Consider the following 16287-nt stretch of genomic DNA (forward strand, 5'->3'; position numbering starts at 1 on the left):
CAGTTTTCAGAAGGTTTAGCCAGGAAGAGAGACTTGAGGCAGAGTCAGTGAGAGGACAAAAAAACGAAGGAGACTTTTGTTTTGCTTTGTTTTGTCTGAGGAAGGAAGATACTTGAGCATATTTGAACATCAATAGCATTATCCATAGTAGAGGGAGAGATTGATGGTGCAGGAAACAGGAAGGAAATCTAAAGAAATGCAGCCCTTAAGAATGTCTGAGGAGATAGGGACAGAGCTCCTCTGGAGGGACTAATTTTGACAGGACGACAGAGACTCCCTCTCACATGACAGGAAAGAAGGAGGAGAAGGCTGGAGCACGTGCAGATGGAACGTGGGTTTAGGGGTGAGAAGAAATAAAATCCTCATCTGGTGGCTTTGATTTTCTCTGTAAAATATTAGGTGAGGCTGGGAAACAGTTGCATCAACTGTTTGAGGAGAGCCAATGAATGTAATTAGTCATCCAGGATCATGGAAAAATGAGCCGGCCAGTGAATCATATCAGGGTTGACCAGCTGTGTGGAATTTTGTATTTATTATTTTAAAGTGAAACTACCATGTTATATTTTATCAATTTTAAGATGCACATGTTTCAACCTCAGAATTTGGGATGTCCAATACTGAATGACCACGAGTCATATCCTGGGTGACTATTGAAGAAAAGATAGGGAACATATGTATTCATTCATAGAACATTTAATAATTACCAGCTATATGCCAAGCAGTCTATTGGGTTTTGAGGAAATAAAAATACAATATGAATTCTTTGACTTCGAAGAGCCCACAGTCTGATTTAAAAAACAAAGAAAGAATTGACAACAGAAGTATTCTTTCATCCAATGACTTATGTAACATATATTTATTGGACTCCTACTGAGTGCCAGGCATTGTTCTAGGTGACAGAAATACAGCAGTGACAAAATTACAAAGTCCCTACCTCCATGGTCCTTACCTTCTAGTGAGATACGTCAATTGACCAATAGCACACCACTAAGCATGATACTTTTGACTAATGATAGATTGAGGAAAACAGTGAAATGTTATAGAGAATGACGGGTGTTACCTTAGATTGAATGTTAAGAGTATAAATTAAGCTATATATTTTTTTCTTTGGCACGGAGTTTCGCTCTTGTTGCCCAGGCTGGAGTGTAGTGGCACAATCTCAAGTGATTCTCATGCCTCGGCCTCCTGAGCAGCTGGGATTACAGGAGTGCACCACCAAGACCAGCTAATTTTTGTATTTTTTGTAGAGATGGGGTTTTGCCATGTCAGATCTCCTGACATCAGGTGATCCACATGCCTCAGCCTCCCAAAGTGCTGTGATTACAGGCGTGTACCACTGCGCCTGGCCAAATTAAGCTATTTTGGCCACAGTAACAGAAAGCCTAATAGTGGCTTAAGCCCTCGAGCTATTAATTATATATTTTAGGAGGGCAGAGGTTATTGATCCCAGTGTGGATTTAGTAATTCAGTCATGTCATCAAAGATCAAGAGTTTTTCCATCTCTCTGTTCCCCCATTTGCAACACATTGATGTTTTCCTCATGGCTGCAGAATGACTGCCATAGCTGCAGATACTACACCCTCTCAATTTCCAAAGCCAGAAGAGAAAAAGGGGTGGGAGAATGGGGACAAGATAACATTTTTTCTTCCTAGTGTAGCTGTTTTAATTATCAGGGAAAGGTTCTTTCTAGAAGCTTTCACACCCCCTAGCAGACTTCCCCCTAAAATTCATCGAACAGAAATGGTGGCCTGCCTACATGTAGTTTAGTGACCAACGAAGAAGATCTATATTACCACAATTCATTCAAAATAATCATGGGTCATCAAATCTGAGTTTTGGGCAAGGAAGAAGGCAGTGTGGACTGGGGCAGGTAAATAATGATTGCCACTTCAGAGAATGCTTCCCCGAGGAGACGACATTTAAACTAAAACCTAGATGATGAGATGGTGCCGGTCTTGTGCACCACGTCCCATGGTGGCACAAAGGGAGAAGCTAGGCCACAGTAGATGGCCAGGAAGGGCTGACAGGGGAAGAGGCACTTGAGGACGAGAATGAGTCAGCCGGGTAAAGCTATGGGTGGAGAGGGGTGGAGGCTTTCAGGCTATAGCAAAGGCCAGTGGAGAGGAAAAGAAATGTGAGCCAGTTTGTATGGCTGGAGCAAGATGAGCAGGACAAGGCAGGCCACAGCCTTCGTGGAGATGATTGCAGAGGGGATGATTTGGATTCTAGCATTACAAAATCAGCAATAAGGCAGACGTATGCAAAAGGACGGGTACTCAGTTTCACGGAGGGCTGTGGAGGAGACTTAAGACAGGTTGAATCTGACTGAGTACAAGGAGTCAGCCAGGGAACAGAGGTGGCAAGGATGTCCCTTAGGCACAGGGCACACACGGCAGGCATGAAGGCTTGGAGGCTTGAAACAGTGTGATGAAAGCCATCAGTACAGCATCACCAGAGGATGATGTGTGAGTCAGAGAGTGACCGGGGATGAGGCTGGAGCCATGGCTGGGAGCCCTGCTTCATTTGGTTTAGGCCAGTACAAGCACCTGCCTTTTCAAAAGTTGGGAGTCCCAGCTCTGGAAATAATAGCTGGGTTGGCTTCCTCATTTGTGCTGTGCGGGGCTGGGCTTGGATGATCTTCAAGAACACTTCCATTTTTTACATTCCTGATCTCTGGTAGATGCTCAATAAACGTTTACTGAACAAGTGAACCATTAACCATTAATCAGTCTCTCCTGCTACCAAAACGTTGCTCATCAGTGTAAATCAGACGTGTCCTTCAAGGCCTGGTCTGTCCCTGTATTCTCCGTGAAGTGACTCCTGACCAGGCCAGCCTCCATCAACTCCTCCCTTGTTGGGAGTGACTGTGTCAGCTATTAGTAGAGAAGATCTTGTATGTTTTTCATATTTATGTGTTTTCTTCTTCCAACTAGAAGTGTGAATTCTGGGAGGTTAGGGGTCATATTTTATATAAATTGATATATCCACAGATGCATGGCACATTGGGCATTTTGTGTATAAATAATGACAACGCGACTGATTAGGACATGTTAGTGTAGACTCACCAGTTGTGACAAATGCATCACCTACCGCGAGATGTTGATAGTGGGGGAGGTTGTGTGTATGGGGGGGCAGGGATATTTGTGAAATCTCTGTACTTTTGCCTCAATTTTGCTGTAAACCTAAAACTACTCTAAAAAATGAAGCATATATATATGTGTATATATATGTGTATATATATATGTATATATATGTGTGTATATATGTGTGTATATATATGTGTATATATATGTGTGTATATATATATAAATTTTTTTTGAGACAGGGTCTTACTCTGTCACCCTGGCTGGAGTCCAGTGGCACAATCTCCACTCACTGTAGCCTCAATCTCCTGGGCTCAAGGGAGCCTCCCATGTCAGCCTCCTGAGTGAACGGGGATACAGGTGTGCACCACCATGCCCAGCTAATTTTTTTTGTTTGTTTGTTTAAAGTAGAGACAAGGTCTCATTATGTTGCTCAGGCTAGTCTCGAACTCCTGGCCTCAAGCATTCCTGCCTCAGCCTCCCAAAGTACTGAGATTACAGGTGTGAGGCACAGTGGCCAACCTGTATTTTTTAAAAGATAGAATTTTCCCATCTGAGGAGCAGACTTGAGTGGATTTTAAGAGGGGACTATTCAGCCCTCAAGGGGATTCACAAACCTAGAATTAGAGAAAAATAGCAGCACAGTACTCACAGCAGCTGGGAACTTTCCCATCCTTCCCTGGCCACTTCCTAGAAGATCAAGACTAGCTAAGGAAACAAAATGAGGAAGGGGGAATGCTGAGATTAAAATTAAGGGGTGCCTTTCAGTATATTAGGGGAATTTCATGAAGATTTTGAAAAATACCACACTCTAGATAAATATAGATATAGCTTTTCAAACATGGGATTGGGGAAGCTAAGAAGTTCATAAATACAAAAAAAAGAGTTTTTGAGTGTTTCAAATTTAAAAAAAGATATGTCACTGACCATGTTGCTTTTTGAGAGTCTTTGTCCTTGTATAGGGTAGGTTATGCTGAGGTGACAAATAGCTCCCAAATCTCAGGGACTAAGAATAGTAAGAAGTAATCCTTTCTTATGGTTGTCATGTGTTAGCAGGGACCTCTTCTTATCACGGTCACTTAGCGACCCAGTCTCATGGAGTAACTACTATTCTGAATTGCTGGCACCATGCAGAATTACTTAAATGCCCCACTGACCAAAAGGAGGTGAGGAATCACAATGCTACCTTGTGTTTGCAACTGGAGACCGACAGGAATGATTAGGGAACCATACCACCATAATCCTAGTAACCAGAAAGCCAGCCAGCTAGTACCAGAGCCCCAAGCAGAGGCACTTGTGGTTTCCAAATTTCATCTTTAGGCTCAGGCTGATTTGTAATAACAAATGAGCTACAGCCATGCATCACACATCCTGTGCTGCCACCACAGTCTTAAATCCCTTGCCCAAGACAGGAGCCTTTGCTTTTTGTGAGAGTCCACGTCCGTCACCTAGTGTGACTCATCCATTCTCCAGTGCCTTGCCCCTCCCACTGCAGGAGCTACTCCCATGCAGGACTTGTCTGTCAGGCTGCAGCACTCCTGCACATGGGGCTCACTGCCTGTGGGAACCGCAGGGTCCAGCCTGGGGAGCTGCCATTCGGGGCTAACTTGACTCTCATACGTACAAGAGCCCAGCCTGTGATTTGTAGCAAGGTATGACAGAAGAGAGCCAGTAATGCCCATATCTCCAGCTGCCAGGGAGTGGGGCAAATTTGCCGGTGAGTTTGTCTTTGGCCAGCCACAGTGAGTAGTCCCAGGTCCTCCTTCTCCTTCCAGTGACTTCCTTTGGAGAGGAATTTCAGAGATGAGCAGCCACTCATGATTTTGTATTTGTGAGGCTTTGGTAATTTGAGGTTTAGTTAATAACATATGTAGTGAATAAGTGAATTTATACAGTGAATAAGGGAACATGTATAGTGAATAAGAAGGAATTTATTAACTTTAAGGCACTTTACATAATAAGAGCACAAGTCTGTATAAAAATATTTTTGTTTTCATTTATTCTTCTCTGTTCTTCTGTGCTCCACTAATTTTATCCAAAGATCAGAATACAGGAAATGGGAACCTATAAATAACTTTTTTTTCTGATAATCTCCAAGGTACTAGGTGTAAATGCAGAAGTTAATGAGCATTTTTATGATTATTTTCCCTCATCAGACCTTGTCGTGTTTTATCTACAATTTTGGCTTATTATGAAGGCATCACTAGCCTCAAACCCTTCTTGAAACTGAGTAATATTTTTGTACTTTCTCAAAAAATCCTGCACCAATGACTAACCTATGGCAATGAAAACTCTTGGCCTTATACATTTTTCTTCTCAGACGATACTTTCTCAAGAGGAAGGCAGACTTTGGGGAGATTTCTCTGGGTTCTTAAGCTTGTCTCCATTGTGTCATTCTTTGTATTGTGGGGATGTAACTACAGTTCCATTGTTTTTTATACTATTCTTTAAAATAGTGTAATTGATGCTTCATTCCTTTCTTTTTTCTGATTCTTTGTCAGTATTTGTTGAATACGAATTTTAAAAGTTTAGTTTTGCTTAAAATTGTTTATCCTTTGAAATTTGACAAAATGTGTTTTTCCCTCTTAAAGTGAACTTACAGATAAAAGTGACGCTTGAATTTTTCCCACATTACTTTGGGCTTATTACATTTCCTCTTTCAAAATTCATTCATAGTCCTATAGTTTCGAAAAATCCACTTATTGGTAGCTCAAATGCATAATTTCAAATATATTTCTGGGCAAGTGGTTAGCCTTAAAAGACTGCAAAACTCGTACTTTATGTCCTTAGAAATGGTATCCTAAAATAATATAGCCACAATTCTGTTCTAATAATATTTGCATAATATAGAGTTACAACATCATTGTCTTTTTTGAAAAATGAATAGAAACTTGTGAACAGAAATCAGACCTCTTATTCACAGATAATGAGATCAGGGGATTCAGTTACCAGGCCTGGTAACCGGTTGCTCTTTCTAAAATTGGACATGGGAGGAGAGCACAGGGGTTGTCAGTGGAAGTCATCTGCCCTGGGTTCAGGCATTAACGGGGTGCAGTTCCTATAGAGAATAATATTTCTAAATAAGTCTAAAAGATAATAGAACCAACTGAAAATCAGTCTTCTTTATCATCAGCATGTTCTGGTAATTCTAACCCATGTCAGTGACATGGGTTGGTGATATGGGCAGACCAGGCCCACAGCCACCTTCCCCTCTTTGGTACTGCTGTTGTGTGTGTGAGATTTGATTTAATTCACTAGTGGGAAACAGTCTACCTCAGGAGACAGTGGCTACTTCCAAAAAACCATAGTTTAGCAATGATCTATCAGTCCCATTATCTTGGGAACTGATGGCTTCTGGGTTTGTTATTTTTATGTATTTCTTTTAACATAACAGCCATCTCTCAGGCTAGTAAAACCCCTGATTTTATTTTTATTTAGGGACGAGGCTATAGAACCTACTGCTTCTGCCTATTATTCCTGAATCTTTTGACTGCAGTGAACAACTCCTGAGTCTTTTGACTGCAATGAACAACTCCTTAGCTAAAGCCCCAAAAGTGATTTTATTTTAGTAATACTCGGAGATCTCATAGAACACAGGGCATGAGACACAGGGGTCTGAATGGCCTCAGGACTCTCTTTATGATCTTTGCCCCTCTTGGTGCATCTGCTTCCTTTTGCTCTGTCCTTCTTTCTACAGTTAGGTTGTTCTCAATCACATATTAATATCACCTAGGGTTTTTTCTCAGTTCTGTATATGAATATCATCTGTGGAATTTAAAAGACCATTTATCCTAAATGTTAACAGCACAATCTAGGTGAAGGGATATTAAGTGTTCACTGTTCTGTTCTTTCCATTTTTCAGTCGTAATTAAATTATTCAAGATAAAAAGTTTGGGGCAATGTATTAGTGTCTGAGCCTCAGCCCCAGAAATTCTGATTTAAATGGTTCTGAAGTGGGGCCCAGGCACTAGTATATTTTAAAAGCTCCTCTGGGAATCCCGATGTACGATTGAAGCTGGAAATCACTGCTATGGATTGCTGGGTTTTTCAGCTTCTCTTGACAAAGAGAGTGAGTCCCATCTCTTTCTTCTTGTCCAAATTTCAAAATTCCTGGGGTGAGGATGGATGGGTTCAGTTGGATCAACTGCCATCCCCTAATGCAGTCAGCTCTGACCAAGTACACTGTTCAGCTGGCTGCACACACAGGAAATGTGGATGGGTAAGCAGTTTCCAGACAGGGATGGGTGGGCTGAGGGGGTAGTTAGGAAAATAAATGTAATAATGATAATAGGAGTCCAGTGTATTCCTCTAACAGAAATGCAAAATGAGTCCTGAACGGCTGAATTTGAGAACATCCAGCTGTTGATAAGACAAAGCCATTGCTTATTATGACCGCTGTTTTTTCAAATTATATCTATTTCAAAAGAATGGAATAACAGAGAATTGGTCTTTGTTAATCTGAAAGTTTTGGATCGCAAAATACAAATTAACATGTTTGATAACAAAAACAAAAATCTTATCCATATTAGAGTAGGAAGTTGTAAAAGTTGCTCTGCATTAGGTGATGCATATTAGCAAATACTATGAAGGTCACTGGTTGGCATAACGTTCTATTTGTAGCAGGTATAAATTTTATCTCATAACACATCTGGCTTTTAAAATATCACATTTCCTCAAAGATTCTAAATCAGTTATAAATCAGTTAATAGAACGAGTCCTCCCTACTGCCCTTTGATTTCCTACAAATATTTTTGAGGAAATTCCATCTTGGCGTTGTGTTTGGAGAGGCTGTCTTCTGCCAAGGATCTAGTAAGAATTTGGAGAGTCTAAAGCAGTCTCAAGTCATCATTGCAGCTGGAAGAGAGTGGCACTATCCCTTCTGTGCAAGCTTGGGCACAGAGACATTTTATGATGGTCTTTAATGCCTTGGGTCTCAAAGGCATTTGAGTTCCATATATATTCAGTTCTCTTCACACGCTGAGTCACCCATGAATATCTTCTCACCTCTACAGGCATTCCGTGGTACGGGAGCTGATACCTAGGGAGTTTATATAACCTCTTCCCTTTCTCAAACCAGGAGGAAAACTCTTCTTCCTTGCCCGAAATACCTATCTTTTTTTCTAGTAATTGGAACACCTCTTAAGCCAAGTGTTTGTACAAGAACAAAAGCCTGGGTGGGAATTGAGTTCTGGGTACTTAGCAATTTCTTTGGTTGTGTATCACAAAAACCTGTGATAACCCTTTGAGGTAGAGAGCTCAGAACTTTAAAAAATGTTCAGAAAAGATACCTCTTCACTGGCCCATTCTTCTATAGCAATGACACACACACACACACACACACACACACACACACACACCCAATTTTAAGAGATTATCCAGATACTGATATCTGTGCCCAGGGCCATTTCCTGAGGACTGTGAATCGTGTGCTTTGGTGGGGTGGAACTGCTAAGGGAAGACAGGAGAAACATAATGCTGATGCCAAATGCCTAAGTCGTGACATGTTTTCAGCTGGTTCCGAAAAGAGAACTGGGTTTCCTGTAGCAAGAACTGGGCTTTGGGAGATGAAAAGGTTCTGTGAGTTCTGAAGCAATCAGAGCAAAGAGAGAGAAGGAAGAGCACAGAATGAGGGACGGGCAGTTTCCCATATCCCTGAGAAGTGGTGGAGACCAGACCTGACCCAGGCAGATAGTCTTTGGCCACTGAGAAAACAAAGAATCCATGTGATCTATGTGGAGCTGGCTACCAGAGAGGAGAGTGGGACACGGCTATTTCAGTGTGGGCAAAGCAGGGCTGAGTACTGATGCCCAAAAGCCAGCAATGATTGTACATCTTGTCAGAAGCTACCACTGTGGAGGCTTCATCCATGGATGTCTTTCTCATGATACCAGAATATTATCCCAGAAGAAAAAGGAAGAGGAAAAGAAGGAGGAAATTCTGAATTGATCAGAAGAGATCTAGTTTAAACTGAAAGTCAATGTGTTACCTTGCATGGGTTATAATGCAAAAAAAAAAAAAAAAAAAAAAAGAATAAATAAAACAAAAACAAAAACATTTGCATTCATGTTTCGCTAGTTTCATGGCCACTAGACACAGTCACAATCTGTGTGTACTTGTCATAAGTTTAGACTTTAAGTAAGGATTCTTAGTTGGTTTATTCAGATGGCCATGACTTCCTCCAAAATGCTGGCTGTGCCTCTGAAATACTCTCTTTTTCCTGAGCCTCTGTGTCTCAGTTCTCCTTCATTGCTGTCCTTCTGGGATCTCATGCTGGAAAAACCATTTCAAAACTTCTTTGGTGCAGAACTTTCTTCCTGCTCAAGAAACAAATTGTAAGCAAGTCACCCTTTGAATAGAAACACTGATACCTTGACCATTTATTCATTTGTTTAGCTATCCAGAATGAGAGTAAAATACGGTATTTTCAGACATACCAAGATTAAGAGAATTCTCAACCACAGATGTTCATTTAAAAAGTTTGAAAAGATATATTCTAGCAAGAAGTAAAGCAAATACAGAGAAAACAGATGTAATACTAGAAAGAATGTGAAAAGTAAGGAAACAAAGTAGGAAATGTGGCTCCAATATGGAGAACTGGTGGTTTTAGGGGTTAGATAGCCCCTTGTTTTCATATTGCTTTTTACTTTTGAACATCCATTTGGGGACACTTTTATCTCTTCATTTATGAAGTAATTAATCACAAATAATTATTCATAGTGCTCCTATATCTACTGAAAGAGAGAGAGCAACCCAAACATGGGCTGGAGCTAAAGTTCACAAATAATCTGAAACTCCAAATTGTAAAATAATTTTAAAAGATGACTGGTTGGATGAGTATGCATATTTTAGTGTAATTATTTAAGCCATTGAGGCAAGAGGTCCACATATTTAATGCCTCTACAGCCATGTGATCAGAGTAGAGATGCTACCTAAAATGTCTCACTTCAATATCCTGATTTTGTCAAAAAGAAAATAGTTATTACTCATCAGTGAGCACAGTTAAGATAGTTTATACTATGTAAACATTCAAATGTAAAGTTTTTAGAGCCATCGATAGGTCAGGAATCATTCTTTTGAGATGAACTGTTATAAGCTCTCCGTAACAACTATTATACAAACAACTGTTATACATACCAATATATACAAATATATATTTGCACGTATTTTTAGAACTATTACGTATTTATGTTGGGCTTTCTCATTTCTGAGTCCTCACTCATGTGAGTGACGTAGTGCTGGGTGTTTTTGCAGAAGTAGGAGGCATCATGGAGTAACGTGTCCTACAGTTGCAATAGCGACATGGCTTTTATAGAAAAAACAAGATGAAGGCTACTGAAATCTGAACAATAGTAGAAGTGCTTCAGGAAAATATTTGCATAATGAAAATACATAAATCTAAAAACAAATATTTCAGGCTAAGTGCTACCTAAATATCAGCTTAACTCCCTTATTTCTCTTTGTTTCCAGACTTGCTCCTCCTTCTCTATTTCATCTTCTCATTAACGGCCTCAAAACAGTTTACTCGAAAAACATCAATGCCATCTCTTTTTGCTACCCTTTTCATGTATGCGTTTCCCCTCAAAATTACTGTCTTTTTCTCCAAAGTTAATAACAGCCTCTGCTCTTCACTCCTCTCCCTTTCTCATTCGGGCATCAGATTCCATCATTTTTCTTCTTTGAATCCATCTCCCTGATATTGCCTCGGTTTGGGTCCTTGTTACTGTTCATCTGGACTAAGGAATGTCTTCTTCGCTGACGTCCCGGTTCTGGCCTCTGCCTTCTGACTTACCCACTGCACTGTTGGCAAAATAATCTTTCTAAAATGAAATCTGATTCTGTCATTAAAATATTTCTGCTGGATTACCTCAAATCTTCACTTTATATTGATACTTTGCTTCTATTTGATGTCTCTTTCTTCAAGCTCCTAATTACTTATGAATTTTACGATAGTATTTTGATTTTTCAAGAGTTATCTTGATCTGTTATTTTATCCTTTCTTCTTTGAACTCATGTAATAAAAAAATGCTCATATTATCTTGTTCTGTATCTTTAACTGTGAAGAATTTCCCTGCAAATGTGTATGCGTATGTGCATGTGTGTGATATTAACTTTTATGGTGGGTTCTTTGACATAAGCTCTGCTGCTTTGTTTTTCTCCAAAACACTTCTCTATAATGTGTTAGCATTGTTGGGATGCATCTCCTTTTATATTGTTCGTGCTTAAATTACTCTGATACACAGAAGGTGACTTCTTTTTCTTTTTTTTTGAGACGGAGTCTCGCTCTGTCGCCCAGGCTGGAGTGCAGTGGCGCGATCTAGGCTCACTGCAAACTCCACCTCCAAGGTTCAAGCAATTCTTCTGCCTCAGCCTCCTGAATAGCTGGGACTACAGGCGCCCGCCATCACGCCCGGCTAATTTTTTTGTATTTTTTTTTTTAGTAGAGACGGGGTTTCACCGTGTTAGCCGGGATGGTCTCGATCTCCTGACCTCGTGATCTGCCCGCCTCGGCCTCCCAAAGTGCTGGGATTACAGGCGTGAGCCATCGCGCCCAGCCCAGAAGATGACTTCTTGACTCCTCTCTCTCCGTATCTGACACTACTTTATTCTTTACCAGGGTAAGGTTTGAGGTCTGGGCATTTTGTGCTCTATCTCCTTTTCTGCAGCGTAAGGGGAGAGCAGGAGGAAGAGGCTCTCTGCAGCAGCACTGACACCTGGTATATTGGGCAAGCTCCCAGGAACAAATAGCATTCTCCATAGGGTTTTCCTGAAGAAGATTTAGCTGAAAATAAGAAACTGAAGAGAATTTAATGAAGAGTTTTTTTTTTTTTTTTTTTTTTTTACAGAGGTATTTTTTTTTTTTTACAGAGGGATTTTTTTTTTTTTTTTTTTTTTTTTTTTTTTTTTTTTTTACAGGAAGGGCTAAAGGACTCAACAAGGCAAGCAACAGGGAGCCGCGGGAGTGGAAAGCCATCATGATTCGTAGGCCTGAGGAGGCGGGAGGTCAGAGGAGGGAATTACTAGAGCCAGGTGCCAACTGAGGCTTAAGAGAGAATGCCTAGCAGGAACTGCAGTCAGAGAAAAGCAGCCGCTGCCAGGAATGTGACCGTGCAGGGAGAGAAAATGAATACATCTCCTCATCTCTCTATCCTCCCACCGTCTCATCTCCTGCCAATGACTCCCATTGGAATAAGCCAATCGGAAGCCAGAGTCAAGACAATCTGCAGAGGCTAGCTTCCTGGGGCAGAGAGTAGGATGTGGAAGAACAGAGAATAACTCCAATGGGTGATGGGGGACAAATGGAGGGCAACCCACCCACCTAGGCTTAGCTCTCTGCTACTGCGATTTTGTTAAATGCATGGTATCAGGACTTACTCCATTTTCGTGCGTTATATATGCCAGTGGCAGATGTCTTAAGGTTCTGAGTTGTTTCTTTGACTCTAGGTATAGCCCAGGAGTCTTCATTTCTACCAGAAAGAGGCAGTTTCACTGTTCCCTCTCCCCATTTCACAATGTATCCCTAACATCCAATTTTAAAATCCTCAGCTAGATGAGGAAAAACAAAATAATTGCTGTATTTTGCCTCTTTCTAGATTTCTAGGTATTAGTGACATTTCTAAAGATTTTGTCTACTCTACAGTTTGGTTAAAGGGAACAGAAAAGGAGAATAAACTTTAGGATCTGTGCTCTGCTACTACACTCTACTCCATTTCAGGATTTCTGATTTCTTTTCTTTAATAGTTTTGGATTGCCCCTTTTCTCATTTTGTTACAACTAAAGTAATTTCAATATTTTGTTAGATGCTGAAAATGTTCTTTAATTCATTACCAGGTAGGTGAGAAATCCCACCAGTGTTTTTCTATGGATGAGCGTCTGATAGACTGCTTTTCTTATCAATATTATAAAATAATATTATATAATATAATAAAATAATGTATAATATAATACTACTATCTCTTACTAATATTATCAAAGCACTTCATAACGGTTTTTAATGTTTGCATAATATTCCTTTATATAGATTTATAAGTTTATTATCTACTTTATTATTGTTTGACATCTATACTTTCCATATTCTTTTTTTTGCTACTCTGTATACAACTGCCATGAGCAGCCTTGTACGCTTTGCTTTTTTCTGTGCTTCCAGTTATTTCTGTATGACACAGTTCTAGTAGTGCTGCAAGTGCCGTGAAAGTTTGGCTTTACCTGGTTATTTAGAGTTCCTCACCCAGTTTTGTATATTTTCCTAGTTTCTTTATCCTGGCAGCCTCTGACAGTCAGATGAAATTCTCTCTTTGGCTTTTTGGTGAGTCACAATGTGGATGAGTCTCAGGCACACCTTCACCAGGTGCCTGACACAGCTGCCATCTGCACATGCTCATCCCTATTTACTGTTTACATTTCAGATGTGAGTCATCATCTATTACCTGGCATCAATTGAAACCTGCATGCATAAAGGGGAAAGTGTCTAATGCAGAAGCTTTAGAGAAACTGGCCAATCCTCAGAGGAACCAATGAACATGATAAAGTTTTTTAATTTTTTAATTTTTAATTTTTATTATTATTATTATTTTTCATACAGGGTCTCACTCTGTCTCCCAGGCTGGAGTGTAGTGGCACAACCTTTGCTCACTGAAACTTCCGCTTCCTGAGCTCAACTGATCCTCCAGCCTCAGCCACCTGAATAGCTGGGATTGCAGGCATGAACCACCATGCCTGGCTATTTTTTGTATTTTTCATAGAGACGGGGTTTTGCCATGTTGTCCAGGCTAATCTCGATGTTGTCCAGGCTGATCTGGAACTCCTGAGCTCAAAGTGATCTACCCACCCCCACCTTCCAAAGTTCTGGGATTACAGGCATGAGCCACTGCACCCAGCCAATTTACAGTTTAAAAAACTGGGATTCTGGGGAAAACTGAGGGCTTCCCCAAACATATGAGTAGGTAGCTCTGTGAGTATGGTTTGGAATATAGAGAGTCAGCCTGGTTGTCAAAAATTTGGTCTACTGACCTGAGGTAGTGCCTATACTTCCTACTGCTGGAGAGGCTGCCTCTAGAAAATCTCTGTTAAAATGTGCACTTGGGATAATGAAAACCACAACATCATTAATCTTCTCCTTCCTCCTTCCTTCTTTCTTCCTCCTTCCTCCTTTTTCTTCTCTTTCTCCCTCTCCCTCTCCTTCTCCCTCCCCTTCCACTTTCCCTTCCCCTCCTTCTCCTCCCTCCCTTCTTTCCTCCCTCCCTCCCTCCCTTCCTTCCTTCCTTCCTTTCCTCCTCCTCCTCCTTCTTCTTCTTCCTCTTCCTCCTCCTTCTCTTCCTCCTCCTCCTCCTTTTCCTCCTCCTCCTCCTCTTCCTCCTCCTCCTTCCCTCCTCCTCCTCCTCTTCCTCCTCTTCTTCTTCTTGCTAGAGATGATGACCAGCACTTTGCATGTCCAATGAGGACAGACAGGAGTACCTGGAAAGTATGATATAGTTCAAAGAGCCTTGGTCAGAAGTCAAAAGAGAATCTGGTTCTTCCAGTAACTTGAGGTGTGACCTTGAGAAAACCACTTAACATCTGAACCACAATTTCTTCTTTGATAAAAGAGGAAAAACTATACTTTCTATACCTACCTCACAAAACTATTATGATGTCAAGATGAAAGTTACACAAGCATAAATAATTTTACTGCACTTTGCTTTATTGCTATTCATAGATATTGCATTATTTTTAATTTTTTTACTAATTAAGGGTTTGTGGCAACTTTGCATTAAGCATGTCTACTGGTGTCATTTTTCCAACAGCATGGGCTCACTTAGTGTCGCTGTGTCACATTTAGGTAATTCTCATATTTCAAACTTTTTCATATTATGTCTGTTATGGTGATTTGTGAATAGTGATCTTTTATGTTACTATTATAATTGTTTTGGGGTGCCACAAACACCCATATTAGCTGATGAAGTTAAGATCATGTGTATTCTCCACCGACCAGCTATCTCTCACCCTATCCTGAGGCCTCCCTATTCCCCTGGGACACAACAATATTGAAATTAGGCCAACTAATAACAATCCCACCAGTTGGCTGGGTCCAAGTAGGAGAAATGCAATCTCACTTTTGGGCTGTGTCAAGAAATAAAAGTCACGATCCCACCTGATGCCTTCGTATAGGCTCGAGAGACATAATGCTTTCTGTGACCCTTGTCTATGTATGAGATTCACAGTCTTACCTGTTGATTGGGTCCAGATATCAGAGTCAACATCTCTCCTGTTGGCTGGGTCCAGGTATAGGAATAACAACCTCACATTTGGGCTCGGCCCAGAAATGAGAATCACAATCCCTCCTGTGGGATGGGTATTCCTGTGGGAACACTTCTAAGTGTGCAAGTGAAAGGAAGTGTCGCTTGTCCTTCACTTTAAATCAAAAGCTAGAAAGGATTAAGCTTAATGAGGAAGACATATCGAAAGCCGAGATAGGCTGAAAGCAGGGCCTCTTGAGCCAAATAGTTAGCCAACTTGTAAATGCTAAGAAAATATTCTTGGAGGAAATTGAAAGTGCTACTCTAGTGAACACATGAATGATAAGAATGAAAAACAGACTTACTGCTATGGTGAAAGTTTGAAAGGTCTAGATAGAAGATCAAATCAGCCACAACATTCCCTTAAACCAAAGCCTAATCCAGAGCAAGGCTCAACTCTCTTCAATTCTGTGAAGTCTGAGAGATGTGAGGAATCTGCAAAAGAGAAATTTGAAGCTAGCAGAGGTTGGTTCATGAGGTTTAAGGAAAGAATCATTTCCATAACATAAAAATGCAAGTGCTGATAGAGAAGCTGCAGCCAGTTAACCAGAAGATCTGGCTAAGATCACAGATGAAGGTGGCTGCACCAAACAATGGATTTTTAATGGAGACAAAAGAGCCTCCTGCTGGAAGATGACATCTTGGACTTTCATAGCTAGAGAGAATTCAGTGACTGGTTTCAAAACTTCAAAGGACAGGCTGACTCTCTGGTTGGGGGCTAATGCAGTTGATAACTTTGCATAGAAGCCAATGCTCATTTAGCATTCTGAAAATCCTAGGGCCCTTAAGAATTATATTAAATCTGCAGTGCTGGTGCTCTATAATTATATGGAATAACAAAACCTGGATGATAGCACATCTGTTTATAGCATGGTTTATTGAATATTTAAGTCCACTGTTGACATCTTCTGCTCAGACGAAAAGATTCCTTT

At 40.6% G+C, this 16287-nt stretch overlaps 1 pseudogene across 2 annotated transcripts in view; it reads left to right on the top strand.

The window, feature by feature from the left end:
* The first annotated feature begins 4469 nt into the window (after positions 1-4469).
* Positions 4470-16287, top strand: part of ADGRF2 (adhesion G protein-coupled receptor F2) — a 41614-nt pseudogene continuing 29796 nt past the window's right edge. For both annotated transcript variants that reach the window (XR_010158038.1, XR_010158037.1), the window contains exon 1: positions 4470-4800. The product of XR_010158038.1 is annotated as an adhesion G protein-coupled receptor F2, transcript variant X3 (transcript). The remainder of the gene's footprint in view (positions 4801-16287) is intronic.

The sequence above is a fragment of the Pan troglodytes genome, chromosome 5 (genome assembly GCF_028858775.2).
Source record: "Pan troglodytes isolate AG18354 chromosome 5, NHGRI_mPanTro3-v2.0_pri, whole genome shotgun sequence".
Taxonomy (NCBI): Eukaryota; Metazoa; Chordata; class Mammalia; order Primates; family Hominidae; genus Pan; species Pan troglodytes.